Here is a 19728-nt window from a genome sequence, read left to right on the forward strand (position 1 = left end):
TTTTGGGCGGTGTTCGAGCCGTTCGGCGAACACGAACGATTTGAGAAAAATTCGGCTGTTCGAGGTTATGTTCGATAACTGTTCGTGCTCCAAAATCATAACTGGATTTTTTCTCAGTAATGATGAAAATGAATGTTAATATGCAGTTTGAGTGTACAGCGGGGCGGGGGGAGGGGCAGGGGATGGATCTCTGCAGGAATAATGAAGATCTCCATTTTTTTTTCTCTTTCCCGCATATACTGTGGGGAGGTGCAATCTGTCAGCCTATCAGCAGCGCACACACGGAGCGAAGTGCTTTTTTTCACACAAGCAAGGGCATGTGTCATTGGCAGAGTATGTCACATGTCCTTGCCCTATAAGACCCAGCCATTTTCCCCGTTGCCACCATTTTCTCACTGCTGCAGCTGCGTGTTAGACGGCACAGCTGTTGGTGTGTGCGCTATACCTTGTTAATTTCAAGCCAATGTTCGCACAAATCTACAGATAGCTTGGGAGCAGGGAATAGTTGTGATTGCAGTCCTTTTAAGGACTAGGTTACAGCATTTCCTACGACTTTTATCAGGCAGGTCTGTGCTCTTAAAGAGATAGGTTGTGGGAGTAAAGACTAATTGTAATTGCAGTCCTTTTCAGGACTAGGTTACATCAGTTCCTATCAGTTTTTGCCAGGCAGGTCTGTGCCAGTGCTGTGCAAGTTTTTTTCACAGCATTTGGCTGAATCTAGCAAAGCTAATCCATTTTGGCCTATTGCAGAGTGTGTTAGTCAGTGGAGTAGCCTATCTGTGTTGCAAGATATACCACCTGTGTATACAATACCAATTTTTTTACTGCACCTAGTAAAGTAAAATCTTTTGGGCATAGCATCATTCTATTAGTCCATCTATACTGACCTCCATCAGGTTGCAAATTGAATATAATTTTTTTCTGCATCTAGCTCTGAAAAAATATTTGGGCTTCTAGCAGTGTGTGGGACTTTCTCTATTAGTCCATCTATACTGACCTCCATCAGGTTGCAAATTAAAAATAATTTTATCTGCATCTAGCTCTGAAAAAATATTTGGCCTTCTAGCAGTGTGTGGGACTTGTTCTATTAGTCCATCTATACTGACCTCCATCAGGTTGCAAACTGAATATAATTTTTTTCTGCATCTAGCTCTGAAAAAATATTTGGCCTTCTAGCAGTGTGTGGGACTTGTTCTATTAGTCCATCTATACTGACCTCCATCACTTTGCAAACTGAATATAATTTTTTTCTGCATCTAGCTCTGAAAAAATATTTGGCCTTCTAGCAGTGTGTGGGACTTTCTCTATTAGTTCATCTATACTGACCTCCATCAGGTTGCAAACTGAATATATTTTTTTTCTGCATCTACCTCTGAAAAAATATTTGTGCTTCTAGCTGTGTGTGGGACTTGTTCTATTAGTCCATCTATACTGCTGACCTCCATCAGGTTGCAAACTGAATATAATTTTTTTCTGCATCTAGCTCTGAAAAAATATTTGGCCTTCTAGCAGTGTGTGGGACTTTCTCTATTAGTCCATCTATACTGACCTCCATCAGGTTGCAAATTAAAAATAATTTTTATCTGCATCTACCTCTGAAAAAACATTTGGGCTTCTAGCTGTGTGTGGGACTTGGTCTATTAGTCCATCTATACTGACCTCCATCAGGTTGCAAATTAAAAATAATTTTTTGTCTTCATCTAGCTCTGAAAAAATATTTGGCCTTCTAGCAGTGTGTGGGACTTTCTCTATTAGACCATCTATACTGACCTCCATCAGGTTGCAAATTAAAAATAATTTTTATCTGCATCTACCTCTGAAAAAATATTTGGGCTTCTAGCTGTGTGTGGGACTTGTTCTATTAGTCCATCTATACTGACCTCCATCAGGTTGCAAATTGAATAAAAAATTTTTCTGCATCTAACCCAGCCAATAGTTTTGGCCTAATACCACAGTTTGGCCACTCAGCTCTGCTCGGTTCCCATCCATTGTTTTTTTGTGCAAACAACTCCAGAGTTGTGAATTAGTTAACCACCAAAATGAGTGGAAAAAGGCCTGCTGCTGGTGGAAAGGGGAATAGGCGTGTTGGGAAGGGAAATAAAGGTTGTGTCCGTGGGGTAGGTGTTAAAGCAACAGTAACATCTGCAGAAGAAAGACCATCTTCCAGCCAAACTAAAATGTCTACTTCTTTTAGCGGACAATGTGATAAGATCCCTTTCTTACGGCCACGCCAATTGCTACAAATTCCAGATGAGGCACAAAAACAGCAGGTGCTTCAACGGATATCAAGTGTTCCTTTAAGTGGGCTCTCCTCCACATCAACTTCAACTTCACAAATACTCCAGTCCTCAAAGGTGTCACCCCAATCGCACTTGCTTCCTCACAGCTCCCAAATCTCCAGCTGCCCGTCTGAGTATGAGGTAGAACAGATGGTTGAGTCTGCAGAGCTGTTTACTTATACTATAGCCTGGGAATCAGAGGTCGACTCCAGCGCTTCTGTGAATCCAGACGAGGAAATGATCTGCACTGATGCCCAGAATCTTTATGAGTCGGATCCAGGACCAGACGCAGAAGGTTCTGACCATAATGTAGACCCTCATTCCCAAACTGTAACTCCTGTTGGTGGAGACAATGAGGAAGACGATGATGAGACTCAAATACCTGATTGGAGCGACAACTTTAGTTTTTTGTCAGGGCAGGAACAGGTTGGCTCTGAGGACGACGGGTGTGATAACGCACAGGGTGATGATGATGAGGTTGGAGATCCCACTTACTGTCAACCCACAGTCAGCCAAGAGATGAGGTCATGTAACGGGTCCGGGAGGCGGACTGTAACGGGTCCGGGAGGCGGAACCTCTGAGCTACTATACAAGGGGGCGGCCCTTGTAAGGGAGCGGGTGGCAGTCTCTGGGTGAACGGACAGGGAGTTACGGCAAGTGATCAGGGCAGTCTCTGGGTAAGGGGTAGGTACGACCTGTGATGGCAGAGCCTCCGGGTAGGCTAGCAGGCAGGTGGTAGATGTGTGCTCCCAGGTGAGCAAGCGAGAGTCTCTGGAATAGCAGGTGGTCACGGCACGTGACGGCGGAACCTCCGGGCTGGCAGGCAGGTAGGTAACGGAGAAGCGCTCCCAGGTGAGCGGGCAAGAGTCTCTGGAATAGCTGATGGTCACCGCACGTGACAACGGGACCTCCGGGCTGGCAAGCAGGCAGGTAACGGAGATGCGCTCCCAGGTGAGCGGGCAAGAGTCTGGAGTAGCTGGTGGTCACAGCACGTGACAACGGAGCCTCCGGGCTGGCAAGCAGGCAGATAACGGAGAAGCGCTCCCAGGTGAGCGGGCAAGCTGGTCCATAGACAGACTGACCGGAGTAGTAAGGCAGACCGTCGGACCTCAGGCAAGCAGGCAGGTAGCTGATATGCGCTCCCAGGTGAGCGGGCAGGCTGGTCCTTTAGACAGACTGACAGGAGTAGTAAGGCAGACCGTCGGACCTCAGACTGGCAGACAGGTAACAAGTATTCAGGCAGGAATCAGGCAGGTAACTGGCAGGTACTGGCAGGTAACTAGCAGGAAACTGGCAGGAAACTGGCAGGAAACTGGCAGGTAACTGGCAACGGGACCTGAGGGCTGAAGCACAGGTGAGACACAGGTGCAAACAACATTGCTCGGGCACCTCCATTTTGGAGGAGGTGCCTTATAAATGATGAAGTCCTCCGGCCATTGGCCGGGGACTCTTTAGGGCGGCGCGCGCGGCCCCTTTAAGAGGAGGGGAGCGCGCGCGCGCGCGCCCTAAGCACAGGGGCCGGGAAGGAGCGCGCGCAGAGAGCAGAGCAGGAGGAGGACGCCGGGACGGAGCGCGCGCTGACAGCAGAGCAGTAGGAGGACGCCGGGACGGAGCGCGCGCTGACAGCAGAGCGGGGAGAGGACGCCGGGACGGAGCGCGCGCTGACAGCAGAGCGGTGAGGGGAGCAGCGTCCCTGCCTAGCAGAGGGCAGGGACGCCAGCGCTACAGTACCCCCCCCTTTAGGCCCCCCCTTTTTTAGGCCAGACAGAAATTTAGCTAGGATGAGAGGGGCATGGATATTCTCCCGGGGCTCCCACGTTCTCTCCTCAGGACCAAACCCCCTCCAATCTACCAAGAAAAAGGTCTTTCCTCTTACCCTTTTGGTGGCAAGAATGTTCTCTACCTCAAACTCGTCCTCAGCAGAAACCGGAGCAAGAGGCGTACCTGTAGACTTAGAAAAAGAGTTAAGTACCACAGGTTTGAGGAGAGATACATGGAAGGAGTTAGGGATCCGTAAGTTGGCCGGGAGTTTCAATTTATAGGCCACCGGGTTGATCTGACTGATAACCTCCAGTGGGCCGATGAACCGAGGCCCCAACTTATAGGAAGGGATCTTGAGCCGGACATATTTGGACGAGAGCCAGACTTTATCCCCAGGACGGAATTGAGGAGGATCCAGACGTCCTTTGTCAGCGTGCCTTTTCATACGCTCGGATGACAGAAGGAGTGCGGACCGGGTACTCTCCCATATGGAGGAAGACTCGCTCTCGTGATTGTTGTACGAGAATTCAGCCCATGGCAGGAGATCCACCCAGTCAGAATGGTGAGCATTAACAAAGTGCCGGAGGTAACTGGTCAGGTTCAGATTGATCCGCTCCACTTGACCATTAGACTGTGGGTGGTAAGCGGAGGAGAAGTCCAGAGTGACGTCTAGCAATTTACAAGTGGCTCTCCAGAAACGAGAAGTGAACTGTACTCCTCGATCCGACACGATGTGACGGGGCAGGCCATGAAGACGGAAGATGTGGCGGATAAAGACTCTAGCCAGCTCGGGTGCAGACGGAAGACCTGGCAGGGGAATGAAGTGAGCCATCTTGGAAAAGCGGTCAGCGACCACCCAAATGACCGTACAACCGGTAGAGACGGGCAGATCAGTTACGAAGTCCATCGCTATATGCTGCCAGGGGGCAGCAGGTGCTGGCAGAGGAAGAAGGCGGCCGGCCGACAGGTGTCTCGGAACCTTGTTGCGGGCGCAGGACACACAGGCAGAAACAAAGTCCATAACATCCTTGTGCAGGTTAGGCCACCAGTAGTGCCGGGTAATAAGCTGGAGGGTCTTTTTCTGACCGGCGTGGCCAGCTAGTTTAGACGAATGACCCCAGTGTAGGATCCTCTCCCGATCAGGTACCGATACGAACGTCTTACCAGGAGGGAGACAATTTAGACTCACGGGAGCCACCTGCATTACTCTGGTGGGATCGATGGGGCAGTCACATGGTCTATGAGGTGGTAATGTCTCTGCCTCCTCCATATCAAAGACATCAGCACAAGACCAATAAGGAATCGGAAGTCCAGGTAGATTAGCTGGGATAGGAGAGGGACGGACGGAATGGACGGGAACCAGACAGGTTTTATGACAGTCTTGTCCCCAGCGAAGGACTTCTCCGGTTTGCCAGTCAAGCACGGGTGCATGTCTCTGGAGCCAAGGCAGACCTAGCAAGAGGGCGTGAGAGAGTCCAGGCAGAACGTGAAGGGAGATACTCTCTGAATGCAGCATACCCACTTGCAGAGTAATGGATTCGGTGATGAATTGGATGGGGCGAGATAAGAGGCCCCCATCCACGGCAACAACAGACAAGGGTACAGCCAGAGGTTTGGTGGGGATGCGGTATTTCTCCACCAGGGACAGTGAAATAAGATTTCCGGCTGCTCCAGAGTCAAGTTGGGCTAGTTCGGAATAACGATTCTCCCCGCAGATGATTGAGACAGACAGCAGCAGGGATGGAGAGGATTTATTTTTGTCTAGATCAAGTCCTCTGAGCGAACCTAGACACAGGCGTTCTCCCGACCTCTCCGGGCAGGCACGGATCCGATGCTCCTTACTGCCACAGTAGAAGCAGCTCCCCTCGGTACGGCGAAAGTCCTGACGGGATTTGACCATCTTGGTCTGGTCGACCTGCATAGGCTCAGGAGAGTGTACCTGGGGAGAAACGGAAGGAGTGACGGGTTTCAGAAAAGTAGGAACCAGACGTGGAAGCCCCTTTTCACGGGTGACCTCTTTGGCACGTTCCTGGAACCGTAGGTCAATCCGGGTGGCAAGAGTTATTAGGTCATCGAGAGTGGTAGGAATGTCCCGACCAGCAAGTTCATCTTTAATACGGCCGGACAGACCCTCCCAGAAGACGGATACCAGAGCTTCGTTATCCCAGGCCAGCTCCGAGGCAAGGGTACGGAACCGTATGGCATATTGACCCACGGTGAGGCTTCCCTGACGGAGGCGTAGCAGAGATGATGCGGATGAGGTCCTCCGTCCGGGTTCGTCGAAGGCTTTCCGGAAAGCCGTGAGAAAGGCAGGCAAGTCGGACACCAGGGGGTCTCCTCTCTCCCATAGAGGATTTAGCCAGGCCAGAGCCTCCCCGGTGAGATGGGACATGATGAATGCAATTTTGGCTCGGTCGGAGTTAAACTGGTGGGACAATAGTTCAAAATGCAGGGTGCACTGATTTATGAAGCCCCGAGCCAGGACGGAGTCGCCTCCGAAGCGAGGAGGTGCAGAGAGCCGGGGTCCGGAAAAGGATACCATGGTACTGGCCGTAGTTGCAGGTGGATCAGACAGAGTGTTCAGGCGAGTATTAACATTCCGCAGGTGACCCAGGATGGCCTCTTGTTGGGACCTCTGACGGGACAGTTCAAGACAGAGGTCCGAGAGCGAGGGAGCTTGGGTGCCACCGGGTTCCATGGCCCGAGCAAACTGTAACGGGTCCGGGAGGCGGACTGTAACGGGTCCGGGAGGCGGAACCTCTGAGCTACTATACAAGGGGGCGGCCCTTGTAAGGGAGCGGGTGGCAGTCTCTGGGTGAACGGACAGGGAGTTACGGCAAGTGATCAGGGCAGTCTCTGGGTAAGGGGTAGGTACGACCTGTGATGGCAGAGCCTCCGGGTAGGCTAGCAGGCAGGTGGTAGATGTGTGCTCCCAGGTGAGCAAGCGAGAGTCTCTGGAATAGCAGGTGGTCACGGCACGTGACGGCGGAACCTCCGGGCTGGCAGGCAGGTAGGTAACGGAGAAGCGCTCCCAGGTGAGCGGGCAAGAGTCTCTGGAATAGCTGATGGTCACCGCACGTGACAACGGGACCTCCGGGCTGGCAAGCAGGCAGGTAACGGAGATGCGCTCCCAGGTGAGCGGGCAAGAGTCTGGAGTAGCTGGTGGTCACAGCACGTGACAACGGAGCCTCCGGGCTGGCAAGCAGGCAGATAACGGAGAAGCGCTCCCAGGTGAGCGGGCAAGCTGGTCCATAGACAGACTGACCGGAGTAGTAAGGCAGACCGTCGGACCTCAGGCAAGCAGGCAGGTAGCTGATATGCGCTCCCAGGTGAGCGGGCAGGCTGGTCCTTTAGACAGACTGACAGGAGTAGTAAGGCAGACCGTCGGACCTCAGACTGGCAGACAGGTAACAAGTATTCAGGCAGGAATCAGGCAGGTAACTGGCAGGTACTGGCAGGTAACTAGCAGGAAATTGGCAGGAAACTGGCAGGTAACTGGCAACGGGACCTGAGGGCTGAAGCACAGGTGAGACACAGGTGCAAACAACATTGCTCGGGCACCTCCATTTTGGAGGAGGTGCCTTATAAATGATGAAGTCCTCCGGCCATTGGCCGGGGACTCTTTAGGGCGGCGCGCGCGGCCCCTTTAAGAGGAGGGGAGCGCGCGCGCGCGCGCCCTAAGCACAGGGGCCGGGAAGGAGCGCGCGCAGAGAGCAGAGCAGGAGGAGGACGCCGGGACGGAGCGCGCGCTGACAGCAGAGCAGGAGGAGGACGCCGGGACGGAGCGCGCGCTGACAGCAGAGCGGGGAGAGGACGCTGGGACGGAGCGCGCGCTGACAGCAGAGCGGTGAGGGGAGCAGCGTCCCTGCCTAGCAGAGGGCAGGGACGCCAGCGCTACAGGTCAGCAGAGGAGGTGGAGGAAGATGCTAGTGACGACGAGGTCAGGTTGCGCCTTCCTGGACAGAGACGTAGTACTGGAAGCACGTCAACAACTGCATCCTCAAACACAACTCTGCCTCTCACCACAAGTCGTGGTGGCTCTTCAGGTCGCATGGGTGCTAAGCCTTGCATAGCCTGGGCATTTTTTCAGATCAATAAAGATGACCCAATTCGTGTTATCTATAGCATTTGTCAGCAAAAGCTAAGTAGAGGCCAAAAAATACATAGTTTGAGTACTTCATGCATGAACCGGCATATGGACATGAAGCATAAGTTGCATTGGGAAGCTCACTGTGCTACAATGCGGCCTAGCCGGCCGGGCCAACCACCGTGTGCCATATTTTGTGCATCCGCGACCTCTTCATCCTCTGTGACTGGGGGGACAGCAGTCACACCAGTTTTGGGGTGCAGACCTGCCACCTCTTTACCCGCAACAGCCAGCGTGATTGGCAGGTCATCATTTTCTTTGGAGGTGGTAACACCAGCTGGTGTTTAGCGCTGTCCGACATCGATAGCACCACCTTTGGATCAAGGCAACCTAACATGTCCGCCTGCATCTTCCTCACAGACCGGCAGTTTGCCGGGGACACCCTTATCAACCCCGTCTAAGCACAATAGCCAGCCCTCGGTCCCTCAGATGTGGACAAGTAAAAGACCATTTCCTCCTAGCCATGAGAAAGCTAAGAGGTTGAATTTCACCATCTGCAAGCTCTTGGCTACAGAAATGCTGCCTTTCCGCCTGGTGGACACAGAGGATTTTCGAGACCTTATGTCTGTCGCAGTGCCCCAGTACCAGATGCCCAGTCGGCACTACTTCTCAAAGAAAGGTGTGCCTGCGCTCCACCAGCATGTCGCACACAACATCACCGCTTCTTTGAGAAACTCTGTGTGTGACAGGGTGCATTTCACCACAGACACTTGGACGAGTAGGCATGGACAGGGGCGTTACATGTCGCTGACTGGGCACTGGGTAACTATGGTGACAGCAGGACAAGGGTCTGCTTTCCAAGTCTTGTCGTCCCCACGAGTTGTGCGTCAATCCTCTTTATCTTAAAGTTCCTCCACTGCTTCTGCCTCCTCAACCTCCTCTCGGTCCTCCACCTGCACGCAAAGCCTGTCTGGTCATGCCACAAGCTTTCTAACTGCGCAGAAGGGATCCTGCACACCTCCTTACTATGCTGGCAGTAGGGCTCAACGTCATCAGGCGGTTTTTACTTTGAAATGTCTGGGAAATGTGAGTCACACAGCTGAGGAGTTGTGGTCAGCTCTGGAGTAGAGATGAGCGTTGTTCTACTCGAACTGTTCGCCAATCTCAAATTCGAGCTGTTTTGGGCGGTGTTCGAGCCGTTCGGCGAACACGAACAATTTGAGAAAAATTCGGCTGTTCGAGGTTATGTTCGATAACTGTTCGTGCACCAAAATCATAACTGGATTTTTTCTCAGTAATGATGAAAATTAATGTTAATACGCAGTTTGAGTGTACAGCGGGGTGGGGGGAGGGGCAGGGGATGGATCTCTGCAGGAACAATGAAGATCTCCATTTTTTTTTCTCTTTCCCGCATTTGCAGTGGGGAGGTGCAATCTGTCAGCCTATCAGCAGCGCACACACGGAGCGAAGTGCTTTTTTACACACAAGCAAGGGCATGTGTCATTGGCAGTGTATGTCACATGTCCTTGCCCTATAAGACCCAGCCATTTTCCCCGTCGCCACCATTTTCTCACTGCTGCAGCTGCGTGTTAGACGGCACCGCTGTTGCTGTGTGCGCTATACCTTGTTAATTTCAAGCCAATTTTCGCACAAATATACAGATAGCTTGGGAGTAGGGAATAGTTGTGATTGCAGTCCTTTTAAGGACTAGGTTACAGCATTTCCTACGACTTTTATCAGGGAGGTCTGTGCTCTTAAATAGATAGGTTATGGGAGTAAAGACTAATTGTAATTGGAGTCCTTTTCAGGACTAGGTTACATGAGTTCCTATCAGTTTTTGCCAGGCAGGTCTGTGCCAGTGCTGTGCAAGTTTTTTTCACAGCATTTGGCTGAATCTAGCAAAGCTAATCCTTTTTGGCCTATTGCAGAGTGTGTTAGTCAGTGGAGTAGCCTATCTGTGTTGCAAGATATACCACCTGTGTATAGAATACCAATTTTTTTACTGCACCTAGTGAAGTAAAATCTTTTGGGCATAGCATCATTCTATTAGTCCATCTATACTGACCTCCATCAGGTTGCAAACTGAATATAATTTTTTTCTGCATCTAGCTCTGAAAAAATATTTGGGCTTCTAGCGGTGTGTGGGACTTGGTCTATTAGTCCATCTATACTGACCTCCATCAGGTTGCAAATTAAAAATAATTTTTTTCTGCATCTAGCTCTGAAAAAATATTTGGGCTTCTAGCAGTGTGTGGGACTTGGTCTATTAGTCCATCTATACTGACCTCCATCAGGTTGCAAATTAAAAATAATTTTTTTCTGCATCTAGCTCTGAAAAAATATTTGGGCTTCTAGCGGTGTGTGGGACTTGGTCTATTAGTCCATCTATACTGACCTCCATCAGGTTGCAAATTAAAAATAATTTTTTTCTGCATCTAGCTCTGAAAAAATATTTGGGCTTCTAGCAGTGTGTGGGACTTGGTCTATTAGTCCATCTATACTGACCTCCATCAGGTTGCAAATTAAAAATAATTTTTTTCTGCATCTAGCTCTGAAAAAATATTTGGGCTTCTAGCAGTGTGTGGGACTTGGTCTATTAGTCCATCTATACTGACCTCCATCAGGTTGCAAATTAAAAATATTTTTTTTCTGCATCTAGCTCTGAAAAAATATTTGGGCTTCTAGCAGTGTGTGGGACTTGGTCTCTTAGTCCATCTATACTGACCTCCATCAGGTTGCAAATTAAAAATAATTTTTTTCTGCATCTAGCTCTGAAAAAATATTTGGGCTTCTAGCAGTGTGTGGGACTTGGTCTATTAGTCCATCTATACTGACCTCCATCAGGTTGCAAATTAAAAATAATTTTTTTCTTCATTTAGCTCTGAAAAAATATTTGGGCTTCTAGCAGTGGGTGGGACTTGTTCTATTAGTCCTTCTATACTGACCTCCAGCAGGTTGCAAATTGAATATAATTTTTTTCTGCATCTAGCTCTGAAAAAATAGTTGGGCTTCTAGCGGTGTGTGGGACTTGGTCTATTAGTCCATCTATACTGACCTCCATCAGGTTGCAAATTAAAAATAATTTTTTTCTGCATCTAGCTCTGAAAAAACATTTGGGCTTCTAGCAGTGTGTGGGACTTGGTCTATTAGTCCATCTATACTGACCTCCATCAGGTTGCAAATTAAAAATAATTTTTATCTGCATCTACAGTACCTCTGAAAAAATATTTGGGCTTCTAGCAGTGTGTGGGACTATTTGTATTAGTCCATCTATACTGACCTCCATCAGGTTGCAAATTCAAAATAATTTTTTTTTGCATCTAACCCAGCCAATAGTTTTGGCCTAATACCACAGTTTGGCCACTCAGCTCTGCTCGGTTACCATCCATTGTTTTTTTGTGCAAACAACTCCAGAGTTGTGAATTAGTTAACCACCAAAATGAGTGGAAAAAGGCCTGCTGCTGGTGGAAAGGGGAATAGGCGTGTTGGGAAGGGGAAAAAAGGTTGTGTCCGTGGGGTAGGTGTTAAAGCAACAGTAACATCTGCAGAAGAAAGACCATCTTCCAGCCAAACTAAAATGTCTACTTCTTTTAGCGGACAATGTGATAAGATCCCTTTCTTACGGCCACGCCAATCGCTACAAATTCCAGATGAGGCACAAAAACAGCAGGTGCTTCAACGGATATCAAGTGCTCCTTTAAGTGGGCTCTCCTCCACATCAACTTCAACTTCACAAATACTCCAGTCCTCAAAGGTGTCACCCAAATCGCACTTGCTTCCTCACAGCTCCCAAATCTCCAGCTGCCCGTCTGAGTATGAGGTAGAACAGATGCTTGAGTCTGCAGAGCTGTTTACTCATACTATAGCCTGGGAATCAGAGGTCGACTCCAGCGCTTCTGTGAATCCAGACGAGGAAATGATCTGCACTGATGCCCAGAATCTTTATGAGTCGGATCCAGGACCAGACGCAGAAGGTTCTGACCATAATGTAGACCCTCATTCCCAAACTGTAACTCCTGTTGGTGGAGACAATGAGGAAGACGATGATAAGACTCAAATACCTGATTGGAGCGACAACTTTAGTTTTTTGTCAGGGCAGGAACAGGTTGGCTCTGAGGACGACGGGTGTGATAACGCACAGGGTGATGATGATGAGGTCGGAGATCCCACTTACTGTCAACCCACAGTCAGCCAAGAGATGAGGTCAGCAGAGGAGGTGGAGGAAGATGCTAGTGACGACGAGGTCAGGTTGCGCCTTCCTGGACAGAGACGTAGTACTGGAAGCACGTCAACAACTGCATCCTCAAACACAACTCTGCCTCTCACCACAAGTCGTGGTGGCTCTTCAGGTCGCATGGGTGCTAAGCCTTGCATAGCCTGGGCATTTTTTCAGATCGATAAAGATGACCCAACTCGTGTTATCTGTAACATTTGTCAGCAAAAGCTAAGTAGAGGCCAAAAAATACATAGTTTGAGTACTTCATGCATGAACCGGCACATGGACATGAAGCATAAGTTGCAGTGGGAAGCTCAGTGTGCTACAATGCGGCCTAGCCGGCCGGGCCAATCACCGTCTGCCATATCTTGTGCATCCGCGGCCTCTTCATCCTCTGTGACTGGGGGGACAGCAGTCACACCTGTTTTGGGGCGCAGACCTGCCACCTCTTTACCCGCAACAGCCAGCGTGATTGGCAGGTCATCATTTTCTTTGGAGGTGGTAACAGCAGCTGGTGTTGAGCGCTGTCCGACATCGATAGCACCACCTTTGGATCAAGGCAACCTAACATGTCCGCCTGCATCTTCCTCACAGACCGGCAGTTTGCCAGGGACACCCTTATCAACCCCGTCTAAGCACAATAGCCAGCCCTCGGTCCCTCAGATGTGGACAAGTAAAAGACCATTTCCTCCTAGCCATGAGAAAGCTAAGAGGTTGAATTTCACCATCTGCAAGCTCTTGGCTACAGAAATGCTGCCTTTCCGCCTGGTGGACACAGAGGATTTTCGAGACCTTATGTCCGTCGCAGTGCCCCAGTACCAGATGCCCAGTCGGCACTACTTCTCAAAGAAAGGTGTGCCTGCGCTCCACCAGCATGTCGCACACAACATCACCGCTTCTTTGAGAAACTCTGTGTGTGACAGGGTGCATTTCACCACAGACACTTGGACGAGTAGGCATGGACAGGGGCGTTACATGTCGCTGACTGGGCACTGGGTAACTATGGTGACAGCAGGACAAGGGTCTGCTTTCCAAGTCTTGCCGTCCCCACGAGTTGTGCGTCAATCCTCTTTATGTCAAAGTTCCTCCACTGCTTCTGCCTCCTCAACCTCCTCTCGGTCTTCCACCTGCACCCAAAGCCTGTCTGGTCATGCCACAAGCTTTCTAACTGCGCAGAAGGGATCCTGCACACCTCCTTACTATGCTGGCAGTAGGGCTCAACGTCATCAGGCGGTTTTTACATTGAAATGTCTGGGAAATGTGAGTCACACAGCTGAGGAGTTGTGGTCAGCTCTGGAGAACCAATTTCATGAATGGTTGTCTCCACTGGACCTGAAACCAGGGAAGGCCGTGTGCGACAATGCTGCAAACCTGGGTGCGGCCCTTCGCCGGGGCAATGTCACACACGTGCCTTGTATGGCTCACGTGTTGAACCTGGTTGTCCAGCAATTTTTAGCCCACTATCCCAGACTAGATGGCCTTCTGCAGAGGGCACGGTCGCTGTGTGCTCACTTCCGCCGTTCGCATCCCGCAGCTCAGCGACTTACATCTCTACAGAAGTCGTTGGGCCTGCCACTTCACCGGCTAAAATGCGATGTGCCTACCCAGTGGAATTCAACTCTGCACATGTTGCAGCGACTGTGGCAGCACCGACAAGCCCTGGTGCAATACGTTCTGACGTATAGCCTGGGCCAACGAGATTCAGAGGTGGGGCAAATCACGCTGGAGGAGTGGTCTCAGATCAGGGACCTATGCACCCTTCTGCACAGTTTTGAAATGGCGACGAAGATGTTTAGTGCTGACGATGCCATTATCAGCATGACTATTCCGGTGATTTACATGCTGGAGCACATGTTAAACAGAATTCGGAGTCAGGTGGTGGCACAAGAGGAGGTGGAGGAAGTAGAGGAGGAGGAGTTGTATGCGGAAGGGCTAACATCTGCAAGGTCCAGACGGTCGGCAGCACCAAGGCGGCAGGCATGTGAGGGTGGGGGAGATGGTTTTACCAGGGCGCATGGTAGCAGCCAAACTAGTGAGGAAGGTGCAGGAGCCCAGGAAGAAGTGGAGGACGAACTGATGGAAGACTCATCAGATGAGGAAGGAAGCATGATTGTTACCTCGCCACCAACACAACAGGGACTTGGTGCTCCTGGATGCGCAACACACATGAGTGCCTTCTTGCTTCTTGCTGCACTACCTGCAACATGACCCTCGAATTGTGAGAATTAGAAATAATCCTGACTACTGGGTTGCCACACTGTTAGATCCCCGGTACAAAAGTAAATTTGCAGAAATTATTCCTGCCATAGAAAGGGATGCACGCATGCAGGAGTATCAGCAGAGACTGTTGCAGAATCTTACATGTGCTTTTCCACAAAATACCAGTGGTGCACGTAGTGAATCTCACAGTTCCAACTTGCCAACCGTGGGACCGTCAAGTGTTCAGCACTCAAACCGTAACAGAACCACAGTATCTGCTGGTAACATCAATTTTGCGGAATCATTTCACCACTTTTTTAGCCCATCCTTTGCAAGGCCACAGGAGACAAGAAGTCTGACACATAGTCAACGCCTAGAGACGATGGTACAGGAGTATCTCCAAGTAAACATTGAAGCCACGACTGTGTCACTGGACCCTTGCTCTTTTTGGGCTTCCAATCTGGATAAATGGCCGGAGCTAGCCACTTACGCCTTGGAGATCTTGTCATGCCCCGCAGCCAGCGTTCTGTCTGAACGTGTGTTCAGCGCTGCTGGTGGTGTGCTGACAGATAAGCGCACGCGGCTCTCCACTGATAATGTAGACAGACTCACGTTCATAAAGATGAACAAATCATGGATCCGAAACGACTTTTCTACCCCTGTGTCATCCTGGGGAGAGTAAAAGCTTGATGATTGGTTAAAATCACCCTACCAACCGTTTTAAGCTTTCAAATTACTAATCATGTTTATCTGTATCTTGACTGGAAAATAATTTGGGCTTTGTAGCAGTGTGCAGCACTGATCCTATTAGGCCATCTATACTAAAGCTTCACCAGATTTAAAATTAAAAATAATTTTTAGCTGCATCTAGCCCGGAAAATAATTTTGGGGCTCCGAGATGCGCAAGGCACATAAGTGCCTTCTTGCTGCACTACCTGCAGCATGACCCTCATATTGTCAGAATTCGAAGTAATCATGACTACTGGGTTGCCACACTCTTAGATCCCCCAAACTTTTCGATCAACCTTTTCATTTTAATAAAGACCAAAAAAATGGTCATTTATGAAATTATAAGCATTAGCAGGTTGTTAGAAACTGAAATCAAACAGTTTTCAACTCAAAACTTTATTCTAGGTGATGTTACATTTTCACATAGGACCCCTTGTTCGAAAGGAGCTTCTGAACTCTCTCGTCCATTGAATTTGTCTGGTTTTGGATGGTTTCTGCTTCAATTGTTTTGCATGAGGACAGAATACCCTCCCAGAGCTGTTGCTTAGATGTGAACTGCCTCCCGCCATCATAGACACTCCTTTTAATGATGCTCCAAAGGTTCTGAATGGGGTAGAGGTCAGGGGAGCATGGGGGTCACACCATAAGTTTGTCCCCTTTTATGCCCATATCAGCCAGAGATGCAGATGTTTTATGTGCAGCATGAGACGGTGCATTATCATGCAGAAAAATGATCTTGCTGTGAAATACACGGTTCTTCTTCTTGAACCATGGCAGGAAGTGCTGTTTGAGAAAATCCACATACATTATGGAGTTCATCTTTAGCGCCTTCAGGGATCCTAAAGGGGCCGACAATCTCTCTCCCCATGATCCAGCCCAAAACATTACTCCACCTCCTCCTTGTTGGCGCTGTAGCCGTGTTTGCGTGGGGTGTCCATCAACCAGCCATCCTCCACTCCATCCATCTGGACCATCGAGCGCTGCACGGCACTCATCCGTGAACAAAACAGTTTTGAAATCAGTCTTCATGTAATGTTTGGCCCACTGGAGCCGTTTCTGCTTGTGTGAAGTGGATAGAGGAGGTCGACAGGATGGCGCATGCACAGCTGCAAACCTCTGAAGGACCCTGCATCTTGTTGTTCGGGGGACGTTGGAGGCACAAGCAGCTTCAAAAACTTGTCTGCTGCTATGACAAGGCTTTTTTGCCGCTGCTCTTTCAACCTGACGTAATTGCCTGTAGGAAAGAGTCCTCAATTTGCCCTTATCAGCACGCACATGTGTGTACTGTGAATCAGCTACATACTTCTTGATTGCCAAGACACTTCATCCTGATCATCGCACAATGTTGATTGTAGTCATGCCTTGACCTAAACACTCCACAATTTGTTGCTTCTCAGCAGCCGACACATCCTTTTTCTTTCCCATTTTGGCAGAAAATGTAGGCTGCTTAATAATGTGAGAGAGCCTTCTTAAGTAGTCTTGCCTTTCATTGGACACACCTGCCAAACTAATTAGCACAGGTGTCTGCAATTGCTTACAGTGATATAAAGAGCCCTGACACACATCACCATCAATGAGTTTAACTGACAAACAAACAAATTCTTCCCTTATCACTCCTAAACACTCTTTGTATAATAATTTGGAACGCAGTGTACATGTGCTTTTCCACAAAACACCAGTGGTTCACGTAGTGAATCTTACAGTTCTAACTTGCCAACCGTGGTCTGTATGGAGTTGTTCAATAAAGGGCCCAAAATTAAGATAACATAGATGGGGGAGGTCTCTATGAATAGGAATTCCTAAGTATTTGATACCCTGTGAGGGCCAGGCAAAGGGAAAGTTGGACTGGATGGAATCCTATATGGATTTGGGGAGGGAGACATCGAGGGCCTCAGACTTCGCTGCATTGATTTTAAAATTTGACCATGTAACAAAGTGATCTATTTCAGCCATAACAGCATGGATGGATATATGTGATTGAGTGATATATACTAGGACATCATCAGCAAATAGAGAGCACTTGTACTCGGTGCCTCCCACCTCAATCCACCTAATATTGGGGTTATGGCGAATTGATGAGAGCAGGTGCTCCGTCACTAGGATGTATAAGAGAGGGGACAGAGGACATCACTGCCTTGTCCCATTGGTGATTGTGAAAGGTGATGAAAATGTTCTGACGCACCCCCTGGGCCTTGGGACACCCGGAGCCGGACCCTTTTTGGTGGATGCTGGTGGTTGTAGTCTTCGTGGCGGCGACCCAGTTCCGTGGCTCAGGGCGGTCAAACCAGTGGCGGAACTATTTATGTGGTTTTCATGTTTAAATGTCCGACTACGCCACCCGTGGATTGCGGTCAGAGTGAACCGCCGCTACAGGGCAGACCACTGAGGCTGGTGTTGTGGGTGCAGCAGAGCGTAGCATAACTCCCCACGGGAGGAGTATAGCCTCAGGGCAGTGTATGCGGAGGATGGGGGTGATGGTGCAGGGCAGCAGCAGTAACGACACGGAGTCAGTGATGCAGTTCAGGGCCTTTACTCACAGTTCTTATTATCCAGACCACGTCTGCAGGTAACGGCTGCCCACGTCGTACTGTGCTCACCAGGTGAGGGGCTCAGACAACTCCCAGATAACTTTGGAGCACTTCACAGGACCCCCTTTGTGTGTCCTTTGTCTGGCCTTTCTTACCAACACTTCTGTCCGGCTGCCTCGGGCCTCCTCTTGGTAAACTTGGCGCCAGTTTCCCTGACCCTATGTGGTGCCTTCCTAGCGGGTGTAGCGAGGGGCTGCGCCACATAAAATGTCAGAGCCTCCGGTTTCTAGCTGAGGGTCGTTTCCTGCCTCCACTAGTTCGGGGACCGGTCTCCCCCTTTGGCCTGACCCCTCCACGCAGGTGGATTCGTGCGTGCGGTGGCGACTCGCCCGTCCGCACCCCTGGGATCCCTTCATTCCTCGTTCCTGGAGCCTTCTCCGCTCCTCTTCCTTCCTTCTCCCTCTTCCAGGCCTGGGCCTCTGTTACTAGGCCCGCCTCCGGAGCAGAGCTCATGCAGAGCCCCTGTTCCCTGCCACTTCTGCTCAGACTTCTCTGCACTGAACTAAGATGGTGCCCACCTTTTATACTCCCTTCTCAATGCACCCAGGAACTGCTTCCTCCCTGCTCCTGCACTACAGGGTTCCCCTTCCTCAGTGTTCCCTCCCCCCACTCCAGCCAGGGACAGGGACTGTCGTGCCCATCTCAGGGGCATATTGGTCGCCCTGCCCCACGGCAATGTGGTGTAATGCATGCAGGTGTCGGGTCCTGATCCACACTCCATCCTTACCTGAGAGTGAGATATCACACCTCTGGGTGAGGTGCAATACGTCTGTAGCAACCGAGCCCTCAGGGTGCTACAGTTCCATTTATCTTCAGCCTAGGTGACGTATTGCGATACAGGGCCGTGATTTTGGCTATAAAAGGGTCCCCTAGACCCCTACCCCAAGCTTTTTAAGAGAATCATATATGGCGTGCCAGGAGACTCTATGGAATGCTTTCTCAGCATCCAACGAGAGTATCTAATTACAAATTTTTAACTGCATCTAGCCCAGGAAATACTTTGTGCCTAGTAGCAGTGTCTGCTAGTGAGCGGATCATCCCGGCTGTTAAGCAAGCTGCACCACCTGTAGTTTGGACACTTCATTTTTTCAAAGGAAATGCTTCGGGACCATGGGATACTTAGTGAAGAGCATCAGGAGGCACCCCAAGGCATAGGGGCTGGGACTGGCAGTAAGATGCCTTGCGGTGGACAGCCGAGCTCGATCCTTATAAAAGCTTTTTAACTGCAGCAGCTTTAGTGGACGCTACTGGAGCTGGAATTACCGCGGCTGCTGGCATGAGACTTGCCCTCCAATAGATCCTTGTAAATGGATTTAAAGTGTATTCATTCAAATTAGAGAGACAATTTAAATTAAAAAGCTTAGCGCTGCCTCCACCACAGGGGGGCTCGCTCGACCCACCAGCGGACAGGCACCAGTATTGGGAGAGGGGGGCTGGCCGTCAGGGTTCACCGCGGCTCTGGCACAAACCCGGCGACACGGAGGTGGCACGGGCAGGAGCGGACTGGCCGTGTCGGCTTCTCACTTTTTGGATTTTAGAAGGGCATGACATGCCTATATCTGTGTCTCCCCCTCCTTTTACTCCTCCACCTCTTTTATTTTCGCATGACTATATGTACTTGTCACTTTTCCATGTGTTAGTTGTGTCTTCTGAGCAGTTTGTCAGCTTTTGGACACCTTTGAAGGTGTTTCTATGTGTTTCTATGTGTTTTTGTTTGCCTGCCATTGGTTTTAACGGTGTTCGAAGGTGTTCGACGAACAGTTCGACGAACAGTTCGGCGAACACACGGGTGTTCGACGAACCGAACCGAACCCGAACACTACGGGGGTGGCTCAACACTACTCCAGACCCGGGTACCATTCGCACATT

Source organism: Phyllobates terribilis, unplaced genomic scaffold (assembly GCF_046119375.1).
Source record: "Phyllobates terribilis strain yellow unplaced genomic scaffold, ASM4611937v1 Scaffold_11__3_contigs__length_659146591, whole genome shotgun sequence".
NCBI classification, from domain to species: Eukaryota; Metazoa; Chordata; class Amphibia; order Anura; family Dendrobatidae; genus Phyllobates; species Phyllobates terribilis.